The sequence below is a fragment of the Erpetoichthys calabaricus genome, chromosome 7 (genome assembly GCF_900747795.2).
Source record: "Erpetoichthys calabaricus chromosome 7, fErpCal1.3, whole genome shotgun sequence".
NCBI lineage: Eukaryota > Metazoa > Chordata > Cladistia > Polypteriformes > Polypteridae > Erpetoichthys > Erpetoichthys calabaricus.
Window position 1 is genome coordinate 169,641,167 of NC_041400.2, and position 14,190 is coordinate 169,655,356.

Consider the following 14,190-nt stretch of genomic DNA (forward strand, 5'->3'; position numbering starts at 1 on the left):
GTGTAGGCTCAGAGCACTTGCACACATCTACAATGGTAACGTTTTAGCAGTAAATTTCAAGATCTACATCATTTACATACATAAACACACAAATTACAGTAGACATACAGGTAAAAAGAATTGATATGAATTAATTAATATATAAACAAATTGTGACAATAAAAAGTCTTTTCAATGTCCAGTTGACATCAGAGAAAAACAACAACTGTAGTCAACAGCATTCTTAGAGAAAATAAACTTCTGGGGGCTGAACAGTCATTTACAACTGGAAAAGTCACAGTTCTGATAATCTATGTAGGCCAACTGGCCACGTGTCCTTTCCTGGTTATTCTATGATATCACAAATGTGTGGTAGACATTGAAATGCTTTTATAATTGAGTCTTAAGGCCCTCAATATGTCTGTGTCACTTTTCATGGCCAGAAGGAGTAGCTTGACAATTTAAAAGTGGCACCAAGTGCCACGGTGGAATACTAAAAAATGAAACAAAACTGAGAAATTTTGGTAACAGTTCATAAACATTACCAAGCTTTTATTTATATACAGTATGTAATCTGCTTTTATAAATTGTCTTTCTGTATGAAATTGCAATAATGGTATTAACAATGTCCAGGTAGTGTGGTTGACAAAACTTTAAGTCTAAAAATTGCCAGCTCAATCTGCATTCTACATGATCCTAAACAGTCTTTCATTTTAACCATTTGTAATGAAGTATATATAGATTACGAGCCATGTGCGGCCAACTACGTTGCGCGTGTTAAAGTTGTCTGTGAAGGGCTCCCTGTTTAAACGCGGCTGCCAGTCGTGAACTGGGCCCTTCGTCGCACAGCATTATGATTTTTTTTAAGGGAAACAAAATTACAAAAGAAAACCCTTGCACATTGATTCAATAGGAACGGCCTACTCGGAATCACTGTCCGAATAGTAATTATGTGGCGGTGTAGGAGCATTTCTGCTTCTCTCCGTTCACAGTCCGTCTCGTTTTCACGATGCTGTCGTTCGATCTCTTCTCAACCTTTCTCCAATCTCGCAGGTTGCTTTGTGGCAATACAAAGAGTAAGGCAATATACATGGAGCAATGGTTATAAAAGGGGGACACATAGGTATCCAGGCTCTTTAAAGCATAAATAGGGATCACTTCACTGACATGTGAGCAAGCCACGGTACAACTGTGAGACACGCAGCACTCGCCGGCTACAATGTAACAATAATAATTTCCAGAACGTGCTGTCACGTTGTCATTCATTTTACCCACTGTCTTTCTTTCATTCACATGTTACGTAGGCACGTACCTTTTATCTTCGGCAATCTCATTCTCTAACCAGGCCTCAGGCGCTAACCAGCGTAACACTGTCCACCACCCCTTTCGTTATTCTGGCACATTGTTGACATCCGTGAGTAACAACAACATACTAAACTGGAAGGTGGTCTACGCATGTGTGGAATTCGCGGACAAACAAAGATCAAGATCCAAATGAAGATTTTACTAAAGCTATTTCTAAAGCACTTTGAAATTGTATTAACTTTGTTTATTACAGCCTTTCACAAATGAGCATGATAGGGGGCGATTCACCTGTTCAGTATAGTACAGCTTGCAGAGGTGCATATCCTTCCAAATCTAGCTGTAATCTTGTGTGTAATTCTTTGATTTTCACACTGTCCCTAAATGTTATTTTCTTTGCTATGTGGCAAAATATTCTCCAAACTGTTTTAAAACATATCGCTTTCACTTGGACAACATTTGTCAGCCATAGTGCTTCAGCTGCTAAGGTACATTCTTACATTTGGTGCTGTGTCACCTGAGACTAAACTATGTACAAACTAATTATTAAATTAGTGTGTTCACATTTCTGCTTTCTGCTGTATGTGAAATGGAAAAACCTACAAACATTTCTTAAACCATAACCAAATCAAAGAAGAATACTCAAATTTGGATCTCAATGTTTTAGGGTCCCCAGATACAGAAAACATCGATATCTTTATGATAGGTGTGTGCGTTTGTGTGTGTCATTGTGTCACAATTACTTGAGGATGGTCTAGAGCTAAAACAGCTGAATGAAAAAATACCAAACTTGAAACTTAAGCCTGTTATGAGATGACAATGTGCTAAGTAGTTTTTGAGCTAAATCGTGCAAGAGAAAGAGGCACTCTAGAGGAACCCTAAAATACCATACTTCTGCAGTTAATTATGAATTCTTGTCGTCAGTTGCTATCATAATGACCTACTTAATGATCAGAAAGATCAGGATGTCCTTCCTGAAGAGAGCAGATCAGATGATGATCAGAGCGGTAATTACTCATATGTTATAGAATAATTCAGATAACTTGGTTCCTAGGGTGCAGAGCCTACTGACACTCATGTCTAAATTTTTTTGATCAAACTTTACAAACTGCACTTTTGTATGTAAATTGGCAAAATAAATTTAACACAACAAATGGCCTAAGTAGCCTTTTACTACATAAAAAGTAAAGGAGAGGAATGCTTCTTTCGCTTTTTGCACAGTTCACTTCTCTACATTCCCACCATAACACTTGCTCATGCATCACATGGAGTGTTAAATTTGGAGTTAAGAGAAGTAGCAAATTTTACGAGTATAGCTTTGTAGACATGCCAGTTTCAATCAACAATTTAACCTTCTGTGCATGTTTGTGATCGAGTGAGTTTGTTCTTCAAGCAGCGATGCTTTAAAAACATGTTTTGCATAATGTGGTCTTGGACTTGCATGTGATTGTTTTCCCTTTCATCCCTTTTTTTCTTTGCCCATTTGTGATAGCTCTAGAGAGGAATTTTAAATTTTGTGGGATTTTTACTTTTAATTGTACAGCACACAATGTATCCTGCACCAAGACTAAATGTGCTTACAACTGCCACTTTCAATGTTGCATTCACTGGACATTGGAATTGTTCATCGTTTGAGTCCCACTTTTATAGAAGATTATTTGTACCAAAATTAAATGCAGTCAAGCGTGTTAAATGTGCAAATGCATTATATTAAAATATAGTTAATTTTGTCACGGATTTGTCATGTCATAATTAACAACATACCAACCGAATGATTGATTGCTTTTTACTACAGCATAGAATTTTCTTGTCAGGAGAGAAGCGCTGAGGTGTCACTCATTTCACGGATGTGCTCGGGTACTAATTTGTGATCCTGAGGAGGTTCGTTGTGTTGTGGGTACGGCGATGCGCTGTATCATTGCATGGTCTCAATCTCCTCCTCCAAGTGTATTGCATTTTAATTCATGTCCATTGATCATGTGTCATATAAATAGTTATCCACTGTTTTATCTCATTGATAGAGATGTCTAATGACACATTATTATAAAATATTATTATGTATTTTTGATAAGTACAGTTTAATCTATGTGAAGAGTTAAGCTTATTGTCCTAATACCACCATAGAGAAAAAATAGTATTAGACCAAGCATTGAACCCTGAGGAGCATGTTATCGATTGTAAGACAGGAATGATAGAGTATTGTCACATAAGCTTTGCAAAATTGTTCGATTAGAACATTTTAACAATTGTGATGAGAACAGGCCATTCAGCTCAATATGCTCTTCCATCCTAGTCACCTAGAATGTCCCAAGTAGCACTGAGTTGAGATTTGAAGATCCCTCTACTCTCAACCATACTGCTAAGTAATTCATTCCAAGTGTGTGTGGTCCTTTATGTGAAGAAAAACTTTCTAACATGTGTGCAAAATCTGTCCTTAACAACTTTCCAAGCATTCTTGTTGCAGAATTAATTTTAAATAACAACTGGGATCCACTGTACTAAATATTTTCATAATTTTAAACACTTTGGTCATGTCACCTCTTAATCTCCGATTGCTTTAATCTCTCATTTGATCTTTTTTCATACCTCATACCTTTTACTCCTGGAATCAGCGTAGATGATTTTCTTTGGACTTTCTCTAGCTTTACTTTATTTTTTTTTGTAATATTCAGACCAAAACTGCACACAATACTCCAGGTGAGGCCTCACAAGTGCATTATATAGCATAGACATAACCTCCCTTGACTTGTACTCCGCACATTGTGGCTCTGTGGCTAAAGGATGTGGGACAGTAATTCGAAGGTTGCTGGTCCGAATCCTGGCAGTAACAGAAGGAATGATACTCCGTTGGGCCCTTGAGCAAGAACATCAATCTGCAATTGTTCCAGGGGAGCTGTACAAATGGCTGACCTTGTGCTCTGACCCCAACAACCTCTCTGGAGAGTAATTTGGGGTATGTAAAAACTGACAAATTCCTAACACAGGAAATTGTATGTGGTAACTAGAAGATTAAAAATCACTAATCACTTTAAAATCACATCATGCTATAGAATCCAACATTCTTTTAGCCTTCTTGATTGCTTTTGTAGTGTGGTGACGACTCCACTTTGACTCAGGCCCTTCTCATAAGAGGTACTTTTAAGTTACAGACCTCCCATTGTGTATTCAAATCTAACATTTCTACCTCCTACATACAGTATAGATAGATAGATAGATAGATAGATAGATAGATAGATAGATAGATAGATAGATAGATAGATAGATAGATAGATAGATAGATAGATAGATAGATAGATAGATAGATAGATAGATAGATAGATACTTTATTAATCCCAATGGGAAATTCACATTGGGATTAATAAAGTATCTATCTATCTATCTATCTATCTATCTATCTATCTATCTATCTATCTATCTATCTATCTATCTATCTATCTATCTATCTATCTATCTATCGTATAATACTTTACAATAACTTACATTAAATTTTATTTGCTACAAATCTGACAAACCCTTTATTCTGTCTAGGTCCCTCTATAACAATTTAGCTGATTCTACATTATCTGTTCTTCCACCTAGTTTGATTCATTTAGTGATTTTTAACCCTTTAATTGACATATACAATTTCTTGTATTAGGAATTTGTCATTTTTCACATTTGGTATCATCTTCAAACTTGATCCCCCCTTTTTGATTTTATTCTTGTCTAAATCATTTATGCATATTAAAAACAATCCCAGCAATGATTCCTGAGTGATGCCACACTTAATGTCACCTAATTCTGAAAGGTTCCCCTCACCATTCCCAATTCTTTTATTTAGATAGGAGCTGGACCACATAAAAGTATTATATGATGGAACATTTTCAAAACCTTGTAATCCAGTTCAGGGCGCCGTAGATCCCAGAAGGAAGTGCATGCTGATAGGAAGAGAATGTTCAGGCTCCAGATGTGGATTTTTTTATAAAGTTGTCGATACACAGTATACTGTATGTCATTGTCATATTTACATTGTTTGGTCACTAAATATACATAAATCATCATTTTTATAAGGTAACACAATAGCAATGTTCTCCATTAGCACATCTTTATATTTTTAAACTGCAGAACATATGTCCCATAAACTTGTTATGTATTGGACAAGTGATATCTGGGTACATTTCAGTTTTGAGAGCTTACACTTTTCAAAGGTGCAAAAAATAATACTGTAGAAAACTCTGGGGAAATCGTAAAAAAAAGAAAAGCAGTAAATGAAACTATAGAATATGCTGTCTCGGGAGGTTATGGAAGCAGAAACAGTGAGGGAATTCAATAATGCCAGAGAGAGACATTGCTGATTCTTTTGGAAGTGGGAAACATGAAGCTGGAATGTAGCTTCTGTAATGGACTAGGAAATGGACAAACGTGAGGTTTTGTATTTCGAATGATAATCTAATGTAGTTGGTTTACTGTAATATTTCACTGTGTTAAATAGAATATAATGCTTGACCTTGGGGAAAAATATATAACTGATTTTTTTTTTACTTAGTAGTATTTCAGACACACCATCCTTGCCTTGTTCATAAGATGTGTTTACATTGTTTTTAAGAGCATGTGTGGCTTTCCCACTGACATACAGGAGAGTGAGAAAGGAGGATATACAGAATACAATAAGTTTTATGCTATAGACTCACAAGCATAGGTAAGTTAAAAAGCAGATTCACTATAAATTGGCATGCCTTTTTAGTTCACTGATACTGATTTTTATACACAATAGCACACATCTTATTTATGAATTAGGAGTGCTGTACAAATTTACAAATAGAAAATCACATGCAGTAAAAACATACAAACTGCATATGATAAAGCAATAAAAATGCTACAAAAGATGACCTGAGTATGGTTTTTAAGAAAATGAAAATAGCTATTTTAATCAGGTTATGGGCAAAGCAACTTACACTCTAAATGACACCATTAATATCTTGGGGTGGATTGTGAAAAAAGAATGTGACTAGTGGTAGGGAACCAGTTCAGAAAAACACAAATTGTTGGGGTACCAACCTGGTAATCCACTTTTAATTGGTACAAAGCAAAAGCTAAAAGGGTGCACAGTGGCACAACAAAAGGGATACTAACCAAAAAATCAGCCAATACCAAGTACCCCGTTGGTACTGTATTTTCTTGGTTCTTGCTCAGGAGCTCAATTGGACTCGAGTCCTGGTTGCAAGTGACACACTTCCTTCAAGGCTGTGGGAAAAAGAAAAGATATTGTTAGTGACAGCACACACTGTCACTCCGGAGTGGTATTACTTATCTCAGTTGAGCCTGGAAGAGGATCTCCAGTCACACCTGCGTGGCACTAGCATGTAGGTCGGTAAATATTTTTTTATGTCTTTATTTGTACAATTAACTTGTACAAATTTAAATTATACTTGTATAATTTTTAAAGAGCAAGGAAGCTGGACAATTTTTTTTCTACTCCCAGATTTTCATTGCTAATAATTTTTTTCTTGTTTATTTGAAATAAGAATAAGACTGGACTTGAGGTGGGAGGCTGTGGCTGAGCTGTTTTATTGGTAAATGCCCCAGGAAGTGTCCAGGAGTTGTGAGTGTGTGTGTCACCTGCAGAGGGACAATAAGAGGGAGACTTACAAAGTCAGTTTTGCAGACTGGCGGCACCCAGCGTCAAAGCAGTGCTACTGTTCCTGTGTGGTTACCCTTTCTTTTTTAGATCATCCTGACGCGGATTTATCAATACACTGAAATTAACCGCATATTGTTTATTAGTTTAGTGCATCTGATTGTAATTAACCTGTAACAATATAATGGTCCACAGAATGGTCAAACTATTCTAAATACAATAACTGCTTTAGCATTGTTACTCTCACTGCACCTTTTTCTTTTTCTTCTTCTTTCAGCTGCTCCCATTAGGGGTTGCCACAGCGGATCATCTTTTTCCATATTACTGTCACTGCACCACTCGGAGTATTTTATTATATCACTGTATCTGAGTGGGGAATCACAGCTCTACATCAGCTGATCAGAAAGAGAATTATCGGTATACAGCATCTAGCACACGCTGCCTCAGCCATGCTGTCTATTGAACTGCTGTCATACGGCAAACGCTTCAGAGCCTTTCCTGAACTGACATCGCGGTTCAGAAACAGTTTCATCCCAAAAACTAAAAACGCACTCAATCAGTCCATCAAGTGCTCCTTGTAGAACTGTTTGTACCTATAAGTACAATTACCTCACTGTAAACTTGCGATACAGTTATAATATTGCACAACCTGAGCCACTTTATAAAGCGCATATTTACATATGATGACAATATCATTTTTAAGATGAAATGCAGCAACATATGTTTATTATATTATACAGGTAAAACTTTACCTTCATTTAAATAATCTATATTGTTAATAATTAAACATGTGAGGAAACGGTGCCACAGAGCTAGCGAGGCTCTGGTGCTTCGTTCACGGATTGTTCCTGCCTCGCGCTGTATTCTTGCTGGGTCTGGCGCGACACTGGAAGGATAGATTGATAGAATAATTAAACACGTACTACGAAGATATTTCAATGAATCGACGTTCTAAGTTTACAGATGGCTTAATGTCTATTACAGAGCTGATTGTGTGGCGATTGGGTATTTGGAGAAAGAAAAGTAAGGACAGGAATTGGGGGTTAATATGTTTGAAAGAGACAGTGCTGCTACAATGAAGTATTTCATCGAAGGTCGCGCAGCAAGCATCTTGCGTGAGACATTAATAATCACTGTGCCACCGTGTTCCCATGTTTAATAACATGCTTTAACTCCTATCATCATGAAAATAATATCACATATACATCTTAGTATTTTAATTATTCAGAGAGTTGTAATATTACAAATGTAATGGATTTCGTGTCCTGTCGGAGGCAGAGAAAGCCCAGAAGCACGTACAGTAGTGATTCACACACATAGAGCACATAGAAGATCAAATACAAAACAAAGCATTTAACATGCTACTTTAGTTATGATGGGATTTGAGAAACTAAACATTAAACGATTTTAAGATGAAGTTTATGATGTTCTGCTTTAATGACAAAATAAACTACATAATTAAAGTGGAAATTTCAAGATAAAAGTTGAGATTTCGTGCTTTTTTTCCCACTGTGTGCCAATTTTCTTTTCTCTGTACCCTAATAAGCTTTCATATGACACTCAGACAGTGGGCTACGACTCACCTTTTCACAGCGACTTTGATATCTGACAACTTCTTTTTTATTTTGGGCACTGTGCGACTTTGTGAACTTGAGCTTTCGAGTTTCTCCGACACTCTATGCCACTCTATCAACTTCCTTTTGTTGTTTATATCACTGTTTAAACCAACAAATAGTACGTTTTTCCTTGCCTCCACTTGGTATTCACTGAAATCCTTCTATTTTCCCCCGTGATTTTGCCATTGTCTTTTCACAGAAGGCTGATCTTAAGGGCTATTTATATTGATTTGCATATTCAAAGAGACGTAATTCTGGGAGGAGTTGGGGCGGGACACCAGGCATGTGCACGTGCGTTACTTTTTGTGCTGACCGAGATTTATGGAGCGGAAGAACGTGGAAATTGGCATTCGCACAGATTTATGCATCTGGATTTTTTTGTGCGTACGCACATTTACGCTTTTGTGCTTACGTCATGTTATAGTGCAAATTCTACGCACGCCGTTATGCATGAGGCCCCAGATAATGATCTAAAGAGAGCTGACTAGAAATAAGCTAGTGTAACTACAAGTTTATGTGCTGCCTGAAACTACACATCTGGCAAAATCATGTTATAATGGGTGTAATTGCGGCACATGCGTATGGGCGCTGTTCTCATTCCCTACCAAATTTGCTGTCACTTCCCCTACCTCTTCATATCTCAAATCATTCTTGAGGCAGATTGAAGAGTTAAGTGCAAGTTTAAGTGAAAAATTAAGGAAAACGTTCTAAGTAATTGCAGCACAAACACTGACTTAATCAGTTTTAACCCGGAAAGATGCCGACAGAAGAAGAGAAGAAGTGGGCTGCTAGGATGGAGAAAAGGAGCTGCTCAGGAAGCAGCAAGCACATCAACCTTTGAGCAAACTAATGCTAAACGTACAGAGAAAGAGGATGAAAACTAGGAATGCTCAAGTCAAATGTATTCACTGCACACTATCATGCAGTGCGCCGTTACTGGTTATCAATAATCTACCTTAATAACAGGACAAATGTCTGTGTGTCTGTCCGCTTACTAAGTCTCTGTCATTTCAACAGATGACACATCACAAACATTAACACTGCTTTTATGAATCCCATATCAAATAGCATATAACCGAGACGTGCATTACATTTGTCATTCCAACTGACGGTGCATCACAAATGTTTGTAGTAATGCATTTTATTACTAGAGATGTTTGTGATGCACCATCTGTTGAAATGAAAAACACAATGCATTTTATTACCACATGTATTTCAAAATACATTGCAATAGATGGTGCATTTCAAAAGTTCACGCTGAGGTCTACGTTGATTACTTAGGGTTCAACCCTTCTTAGACGGGCAGGACAGCTATTACAATATAGAATGTGTAAATTAACTCCTGCATGTTCAATTACTCAGTCAAATTTTCTGGGGTTATAGACGTTAAAGGGAAGGGGATAGGAAGCGCTGAACGACAGTACCTGACAGTATGGTAAATGTATGGGATTTGAAATATTCCGGTTGTGGACACCAGAGAGCACTCCATCTCACCAAACACCCAACACAAGCATGCACGAACACACGTTAAAAGGCACAAAGAGTCCTTTATTGTGGATAAACTCTTTAAACCAAGCGTTTCCCACCACCACTACCTAAGTACAATAAAGCACTGTTATAGTATACTCCTTGTCTTCTTTCTCTTGGTCACTCTTGCGCTGCCTCGTCTACTCCTCCTCATAAGCTTCATCTACCTTCTATCTGACTTTGGCTCGTTCTTGTGAGGCAGGCAACTCCTTTTATCTCCCACCCAGGAGTACTTCCGGTCTTCCACACTTGTGGACTGAAAGCACTTCTGGGTGAGACATAAACCCCATTAAGTAGGGCTCCCCAGTCCCTGCAGCACCTCGGTGACACCCATGGAACCCAACAGGGCTGAGTTGAAGAACTCCATGTCCCATGCTGCCTGTGCACACTCTCCCACCCCCCGGGTCCTTCCATTTCGAGGGCGTCCCAGCAGGGGCTGTTCCTCTCATGGTGAAGTCTATTTATTACAAAGTATAAAACAGGAAAATAGAGTCATGTAGGAGTCTAACACCACAAAACATATCTTGAAGACCTTCTTTTCCTTCTTGCTTCACACTCAGAAGCATGTGCCCACATATGCTAAAGGAGAACGTATACCACCATTGGCTTCCACCTATCCATTAAACATGAGGTAGTTGTCCTTATGTGGAAAAGGTTCTATTATCTTTCAAGTACTGCACCATAATGGTCTGCTGAATGCCCTTTGTGAACTGCTAACAGATACATCCACAACAATGTATCTTTTGTATAGCAATCTTCACTGTGTTATGTGGATCAGAATGCAAAATTGTCCCTTAGTACAGGAAATTGTTACGGTTTTATGGCAGAGAAAAGTAAATTTTAAAGTGCAGCATTACTTAGATCCTTTTATAAATGTAATGGTCAGCTTTATCAGATAAGGAGCTCACACTCCATTTTGAACACATCTAGCTATTGTGATGTGAAAATTTCATGTAGAATTAAAGTTAAACTGATGTCACATTTCATGGTTTTTATTCATAAGATATATCAGACTCACCCACAGCAGTTGCTGATCTTGTCACCGGACCTTGTTAATTTATTTGATGGAATATCTCTGGGCATGTCAAAAAAATGTACTGGCCATGATGTTTCAGTATAGTTGTTCTTGCCCCTTTTTTGTGACAGCCAATTACATGCTACCTGATGGAGCCAGCACTGTACATAAGGTTAACAGCAATTGTGAGTTCAGCCACAATCTCATCTCCTTTTCCATTCTATTGTGGTACATAAAATATGAGATGTCAGACAGATGAGCTTCTGTTCTATTTGTGAAGTCCAAAACATTATTCTTTGTTTCTGTTTGATTTTGTCAGAGCTAGCCATGGATTAGTTAGAGTGATGTCACATTAAACGACTGAATTCATAACAGCAACCCACTGACTGCTTCTGACTATAAGAATATGTAAATTAAGGCTATGACGGAAAGTTGCTGGAAAATAACATAATTTGACTTAGTCTTTAAGGGATCTTACTAATGCCAATGTCAAAAATACTATAGGCGCTTCTTCAATAGTACCAGTGAAAGTAATTTTTGTTAGGTGGGACCCTAGAAAGTTGGCATAGTGACCTTCGGTGGAGAACATTTTCCTCTAAATTTGCAGTCAGCTTAGGTGAACAATTTTTTTCCCCCCAAGTATCGTATGTTGCTTTGCAAGGCCAGAGCTGTAGCAGCCATGCACAAAACTTTCTTGCCTGCCACCTGTAAGATCATTGTCAATGTGACCATAGGTGGGTTGAAAGCATAAGAAGAAAACAAAAAATGCTGTTTTAACTACTGAGATGTGCTAAACCACTCTACCCCTCCAACTGAAGCATTTGACGCAGTGTTGTGTAATATTTTTCCCTGTCTCTAACCGCACTAGTCACTAGGCCACGCACGCACCCTCAGAGCCTGACTTACACTTTTTTTGAAAATTTGCACTGCCATAGACCTGTATTTAATCACACTCGGGTGACACGCTATATCATTACATATTGCCTATTTAAGATTGTGTAACACAATAGCTATTGTCCTGCTTTGGACCAAGTGAAAAAACAAAAACATATTGACTTTTCTAGATTAGTTAGGTATAAACAAAACAAAATATTTTTTTCAACATTTATAAGACTTTGTTTCTGGTTTAGTGTTTCTGCTTTAACATTCGGCTTCATTTGTTTCTCCAGTATTCTGACCCCTTCTATTTGTTGAGCACAGTACTGTCTGTCTCTTTTGATTTCTTTTTCGTCTCCTGACCATTTATTTTTGCTTCATAAAATCGAAGCCTTAGTGTAAACCTTAATATCTGAATTCAGCTTCAATGTGAATAGCACGGCCAGTAACCAAAGAAATACACTCTTCTGTCCACTTTCGTAGTCTACCATTTCCATCTCTTTATGACTAAACATTTGTGTGTCAGAGACAGTTTTAACACTATGGTGTGGGCAGTTTAAGAATTTTGTCCCTGTACATATGTTAGTTATAGTTAATACAAGTATTTATACATCACACCTATGTACAAATCTTATATAGGAGAACATTTTTGTTCTGCCACTATGTAAAATGCAGACAAAAAAACGTAAGATCTCAATGACCAGGAGAATGTGTAGACCAGTTTGTATACCTGAGAAAAACAATAATATCATACAACAAACACAGCAAGGATACACAAAGAAGAATTGGCATTGCGAGCTGTGCTTTTGCAAAACTGAGGATTATATGGAAGAACAGGAATATGAATGTGACAACTACTGGATCCAAGCATGATATCTACACTCACAGGCCACTTTATTAGGTGCACCTTGCTAATACTGGGTTGGACCTCCTTTTGCCTCCAGAACTGCCATCATTATTTATGCCAAAGATTCAACAAGGTACTGGAAACATTGTTCAGGGATTTTGGTGAATACTGACATGGTAGCATCACGCAGTTGCTGCAGATTTCTTGGCTACACATCTATGATGCAAATCTCTCATTCTACCACATCCCAAAGTTGCTCTATTGGATTGAGATGAGGTGACTGTGGAGGCCATTTGAGCACAGTGAGCTCATTGTCATGTTCAAGAAACCAGTTTGAGATAATTTGAGCTTTGTGACATGGCACATTATCCTACTGGAAGTAGCCATCAGAAGATGGGTACACTACAGTCATAAAGATTTCAACAATTCTCAGGTAGGCTGTGGCATTTAAATGATGCTTAATTGGTACTAAGGGGCCCAAAGTGCCAAGAAAATATCCCCCACACCATTAAACCTCCACCACAAGCCTGAACCATTGACATAAGGCAGGATGGATCCATACTTTCATGTTGTTGATGCCAAATTCTGACCTTAGCATCTGAATGTCGCAGCAGAAATCGAGACTCATCAGACCAGCCAATGTTTTTCCAATCTTCTATTGTCCAATTTTGGTGAGCCTGTGCAAATTATAGCCTCAGTTGCCTGTTCTTAGCTGACAGGAGTGGCACCCGGTGTGGTCTCCTGCTGCTGTAGCGCCCATCTGCTTCAAAGTTCTACATGTTGTGCATTCAGAGATGCTCTTCTACATACCTCAGTTGTAATAAGTGTTTATCTGAGTTACTGTTGAACCAGTCTGGCCATTCTCCTCTGACCTCTGGCATCAACAAGGAATTTCCTCTCACTTTGATATTTTCTCTTTTTTAGACCATTCTCTGTAAACCATAGAGATAGTTATGCATGAAATTCCCAATACATCAGCAGTTTCTGAAATATTCAGACCAGCCTGTCTGGCACCAACAACCATACTATTTTCAAAGTCACTTAAATTCCCTTTCTTCCCCATTGTGATGCTCGGATTGAATTTCAGTAGGCCATCTTGACAATGTCTACATGCCTAAATGCATTGAATTGCTGCCATGTGGTTGGCTGATGAGATATTTGCATTAAGAAGCAGTTGAACAGGTGTGCCTAATAAAGTGGCCTGTGAGTGTATATTACTATATACATGTGAATTAGGGGAAACTGAATATATTTGAAATAAGGTATTACAGGAAAACAATGAGAATAAGTTGGCAGAACATGGTGACAAACAAAAAGAAATAAGATTTAAACAAAAAAGGAACAGTTGGATAAGATGAAAGCAAGCAAACTAGACCCATTTGAGTGTGCAGGATGGGTGACAAAAGATTAA

The 14,190-nt window shown here is 37.9% G+C and overlaps 1 protein-coding gene across 1 annotated transcript in view; it reads left to right on the forward strand.

Moving 5' to 3' along the window:
• Positions 1 to 14,190, forward strand: part of pde8b (phosphodiesterase 8B) — a 349,017-nt gene that overhangs the window by 134,001 nt on the left and 200,826 nt on the right.